The sequence below is a fragment of the Haliotis asinina genome, chromosome 16 (genome assembly GCF_037392515.1).
Source record: "Haliotis asinina isolate JCU_RB_2024 chromosome 16, JCU_Hal_asi_v2, whole genome shotgun sequence".
Classification (NCBI taxonomy): Eukaryota; Metazoa; Mollusca; class Gastropoda; order Lepetellida; family Haliotidae; genus Haliotis; species Haliotis asinina.
Window position 1 is genome coordinate 8,421,187 of NC_090295.1, and position 5,925 is coordinate 8,427,111.

Consider the following 5,925-nt stretch of genomic DNA (forward strand, 5'->3'; position numbering starts at 1 on the left):
GCACTGAGCGTATAATGTAATGGTTCCATGAATGTAGGCTGTTACGTTTGAATTTCCCCTTACGCAATATTGCACAACAAACAGGCATGGGCGTGAAATACGTTGACAGGTGCGAGGGGGTGGCGGATCTACATATTTGGGCATACCTTACGCCTTGAATTGTAACGATGGGCGACATCACCCCCCAACCATCTATACGAAACAGAAACATTCCCCCAGGCGACCCCCATCGCCATGCGGTCTTTGAGTGAATCAGCTATATCATCGTATTCGTGAGTACATGTTTACGTTTTAACCATGTTACTGACTGGTGTTTTTATGAAGATGGATGAGTATGAAATTGACAACAGCGATCTCAAGGTCCGGTAGGCGTTATTTAGAACAAACTGTTTACGCAGACTGTGATGCACATACTAGCACGCAATGACGGGCACCTTGTCACTTTATGTTCTGTAGCCTAATTAGCATGATACACCTACGTGCTCGAGCATAGTCACTCGTGTTATTATAATGAGATGGTTTATTACAATACCTCTGTTTGCGAACATTTGAGGACAGACGAACAAGGTAGGTGAGCCAGGGCGAAACACCCAGACCATTCTTAATTTCACAGGGCTCTGTCAAGGACGCTCAGCTCAGGCTGACCACTGCACATGCGGAAATTAGAAGATGCAGATTCGATCCCGGCGGGTGACACATAAAAAATCAATCTTTCTTCAGAATGTCAAAAAAACCCAAAAAACAGAATAAATCTCACAGTGATAAACGTAAGTACCTATGTCAAGTAACTGACAAACCCCCCCCCCCCCCCCCCAGCTAATTACAGTAAAATAGTAGTTAAACAATATAAGTACGTTACAGAATTGTTATTAAGACATTTTCATACCCTCTATCTATTTTCTAGCATCTTCGTATAGACAGGATCGATAAAATGTTAAATACAAATTTATATTAATATGCACTTTTGAAGAAGAAGAATTTAAATCATAACTTTCATTTTTTAAATGGGACACTGTCACAGCCAACTGACTTCAAGAAGGTTGATAGTTATTCTTCTTTGGGGCTTAGATTACTGATCAATTATTTTACCATTGTAAACACCGGTGCAAACAAAAAGATGAGATATGGATCATCATCCGTGATTGCACTGTGAGCAGAATGAGCGCGACTTCCCGCTATCGGTTTCTGCCAGTTACGACAAAGGAATGTAGGTTTTTATATACTACACAGAGTTTGCTAAGGATAAAGTTAGTCAAATATCACTCCAGGGGGCAACGTGTACAAGGTGCTTGCAAACCTTGGCCTGGATGTATCGCGACAGTAGCGTTGCAAGCATTAGCAGAGAGGGTAACAGCATTTGCATTGGGGGATTGCAACAACTGAATGCTGCACAGGCATTCTTGAAACTGGATCAATAAAACGCCACGTTGCAAACGTCTGTTGGCGTCAGCCATGGCATGGGATGGGTTCCAGACGCTTCGATAAGCTACCGACAAACAAGGATAAGTTTGTTCGGCAACGAGAACGCGTTTACGAGAAGTAGACGGAGCAAACCCATTGGTGTGTAAAAGGAGAGCAGATGTAGGCAAGTGCACGTGATGTGCATGACGATGAAATTGATTCGGTGCGTAGCTGCACATAGTTTGCTCACAAGACACTCACATGCTTCAGTCATCGCTCTTCACTTTATGCCGGGAAACCTGGGGGCCCTTCGCTACAAAGGCAAGCGCCAGTGGGCGGCACTCGTACATGGTAAAACGGGTACATTGTCAGGTCGGTGCTCAACTTATCCACGTTTGCCAGTAGTATGATCGATAGCATTGCACCATGTAACTGGAAGACATCCTGCAGAACACCAGTAGCGTTACGTTTCTATTCAGACAGTGCGCAACACGCCTTGAGACATGCAACCCACTGACCCGAAGATGATGAAATTGGACAACATAATTTCCCTGGTGAATCGAGACGAACATGACCGTTGTGGAGGGGAAAAACCGACCTTCATCTCTAGCAGCGGGACGTGGTAGCAGATGTGCTACACGGGGATGACATTCTGGACTTCATTCGTATTGTCGATAACGCCGTACGTCATTGTGATAGAGACGTTACCAGAGCCGATGTCCACTGTCTGCCTGTTGTGTCGAAACCTGGACCTAGATTTTCGAAGCTCACTTAGCGCTACGATACGATAGTCGTAAGTGTCATACATTAATATCACCCTACGACTATCTTAGCGCTAAGAGAGCTTCGAAAATCTAGACCCTAGTCCCCAGACCTGAACGCTATTAAACACGTGTTCAAGATTGCACCGTCAATCCGGCATTTCTGCAGAAGCTCAGCAATGCTCTTACCAAAGAGTGTAACAATCTTGCCTTGGCAACCATCCAGATACCGTTTGGGAGAGTAAGTCTGCAGTGCAAGGTTCTTTACTTTTGTCTTTCAATTGCCAATAAATTTGATTAAAGTTTTGTCTTTTAGATTATTTCAGTTTCGATCAGATACTCAAAATTTGTTGGCTGGTCTGACTGTAAAATTCACTAGCTGTGTGCTTGCTATTTTCGACAGATGCTTCTGATTTCATTACTTCAAAGTAGTGTTTCGTCGCAAAGTCTACGTATACACAATCGAGATGCACATATCACCCAGATGCACTTATCACATAACGGGGTGAAGAGTGAGTGAGTAATTTTAGTTTTACTCCGCACTCCGCAATATTCAGGCATATGGCGGCGGTTTATAAATAACCGAGTCTGCACCAGACAATCCAGTGACTAAGGATACAATGACATGTGTTAAGTTAACTGGCCTGACCATCCAATCCCGTCAGTCGCCTCTTACCACAGGATACTGAAGATCAACAATAACCCGCCTCGTCCTTTAGGGGAAATAAACGGACTGCCACGACAATTGCAGTCTCTTCGGGCGGTCATGCCTCCTAAATATTTTAAGACAGTTAATACGATGGTGGATTTATGCTTTTTAATCCATATCATTCTCTCAGCCTAAACTTAATGAAAGAACGACGCCATAGATGTTGATCAGTAAATGAGACTTATTCAAAACACATTAAAAAGTATAAAATATCTTTGACATGAGCCCTTGTGCTTGTGGGCAGCACATACATTTCATGCCAGGAGAGCCGACTGTCCGTCGTCATACCTGGCTGAGCGACCAAACTGCCACCTATAGCATGATCTGTTTAGCAGCTACTCGTATTTTCCCCCCGATTTTACGAGTAAACATGCTTTTCTGGATATCCTGCCACTCATCCCACTGAATGGCCAGTTAGGGCGATGAGGTCATTTCAACATATACTTTTGGTGTAAATATTAGGGATACAGATTAACAGCCTTAAATAGCTGTTGTTTTCTTCTGTTTCCGACAGTAATTTAGTGAAAGTTGTGGTGGTATAGAAGCAACAGACAGCAGCAGTTGTTGAAGTGGTACTAGTAGTAATGTTTGTAATAACAGAGGTAGTGAGTGGTGTTTGTGACAGCAGAAAAAGACCCCAGATCTCGGAAATCCATTCATCACAAATAATGTTGTGGATATTTTGATGCGAACGTAAAATCATATATTTCTTGCTACCTGAGCTTTGGCCCGCAACAGTGTTTGAGGTGGTTTTGGTAAGGGTTCCTAATGTCTTCTTTCGGATCAATCGATCCCTTAATTCTTGTCATTGTAAACGTGGGTGTGCACAGATCGTTGGCGAGCATTTCTGGACTGTTGGTAGAAGTGAAATTTGCAATTGACGTCCTGGCCACTGCATGCGTTCGTGAACAACTCGTGTTATTCCGGGACAAGCTGAATAGCGACTCGTGCCCATCTGGGAGGATTTCATATTGGCGTAGGAACATCAGAATAACTTCAAACATAAACGATAACTCTATTCCTGTTTGTTTCCAGTGGTACTTATATCACCGCGCGAAGTACTCTTACAGTGTCTTGCTGTTTTTGTTTTCCTCGTCTATTTTAACCCCCCACCCCACCCCTTTCATACAACTAAAATGAGGAGGAAAGCATATTTGTTGAAGACACGTAATGATGGTCAACGTATATTTCCAGTTATATTTCTGAAAATGGTCTAAAATCACAAATGGGATTTATTCAATATGCAAATATAATTTCCTTAAGAATATATCTCTCAGACTGAAAATTCGTGTAACCTTGCTTCATACCCCAAGTGGAATTCTACATGAATTCGCGGGAAAATATATGAATGACCAAAAAAAGTCAGACTAAAATATTCCGGGAGATGTGATATATTTCAATTACATTTCCTAAGACCCGTGAAGGTCCCGGGTAGAATAGGCCTTCAGCAACCCATGCTTGCCATAAAAGGCGACTACGCTTGTCGTAAGAGGCGACTAACGGTATCGGGTGGTCAGACTCGCTGACTTGGTTGACACATGTCATCGGTTCCCAACTGCGCAGATCTATGCTCATGCTGTTGATCTTTGGTCCAGACTCGATTATTTACAGACCGCCGCCATATGGTTGGAATATTGCTGAGTGCGGCGTAATACTAAACTCACTCACTCACTCACTCATTACGCTTCCTAAAACTGTTAGAAGCTCACGTACAATCACCACCATGTCTTCAACACACGAGAGAGCCGTTATGTTAAGAAACGCAGGTACTCAGTACTTTCAATGTGACGATAAAAAGAATCATGATTGTTTACATAACATAAACGATTTAAGTAGTCGGGATTATTTCTATCAAAGCACTGCAGTCATTCCAACTCTGATCTTCAAGTCAATCAAGTCATGTAGATCAAAACTGTAACATAAGTAGGATTGACAGAAACAATGGTCCAAATAAGAAAGACAGTCACAACTCGTGTTGTTTGCGACAGCCTGCGGTACGTGGCAACTACATAAAATGCCGGTGTTCAGTTCTACTGATTCATACGTCCGGGCACAAGGTACATGTGTCTGTTTATCTCTCTGCCTTTATTTGGTATTACAATGTATGTTTGTTTGAATTTTACATTCCTATTCCAAAACCCTGTTATACTGGACGGAAACCGTCAAGGGTACGAGGAAGCCTTCCAACAAAATAAAAATCATAAGACAGTCTGTTTTCGTTCGTCTTTTTATACTTTACCAAGACATGCATAACGATCAAAGCATTCACTCGCTCATTCATGTTTTCCATGTTTGTATACATGGTCTGTGAAACGTCTGAATCCATAAATAAAAAGGAGATTTACAGATTATTGCTAATTTTCAAGGGGTGATTAAAACAGAGGCCGCTTGGCACAAAACTTTGTATTTCATGAACCGCTATTTGAAAACAGTCAAGAATGGTCGCTGGAGGAAGGGAACTTTCCTTTGAAAATTCCATGTGTCGTTCGTTTGTTTACCCTAACTGTAAACGATGTCATTAAACCGGTCATTAGACCATGGTTGATGTCATTACATAGGAAGTGATCGACAGTAATATCATTAGTCCGTAATAAATGTCAAGGGTGTGAACTGATGTTTTAAGACAAGGTTTTATTGTGTAAGAAGAGATGGGGGCTGATGTCATAGGCGGATCCAGAGGGGGGATGGGGTTTCCAAGGGTGCACATCGCCTCCCTGGCTATCTAAGATATGTCTGCCTACGTTTGGGGGGATGGCCGTAAGACTTGATTCCATGTACTCAATCACTCACTCACTCTGTGTCACACGAGAATAATGTTCAAGTTGGATTAGGGGATATTGGGTAGCCTTGTGGTTGAAGCGTTCGCGTGTCACGCCGAATACCCGGGTTCGATTCCCTGTATGTGTAGCCCATTTCTGGTGTCCCATGCAGTGGTTTTGCTGAAATATTGCTCAAAAGCGGCGTAAAACTTCGAATTCAACTCACTCACTCATGCTGGAATACAGTATATGGGGGGTCTTTTATCTTCTGGTTGTAAAACCACAGAAATAGAAG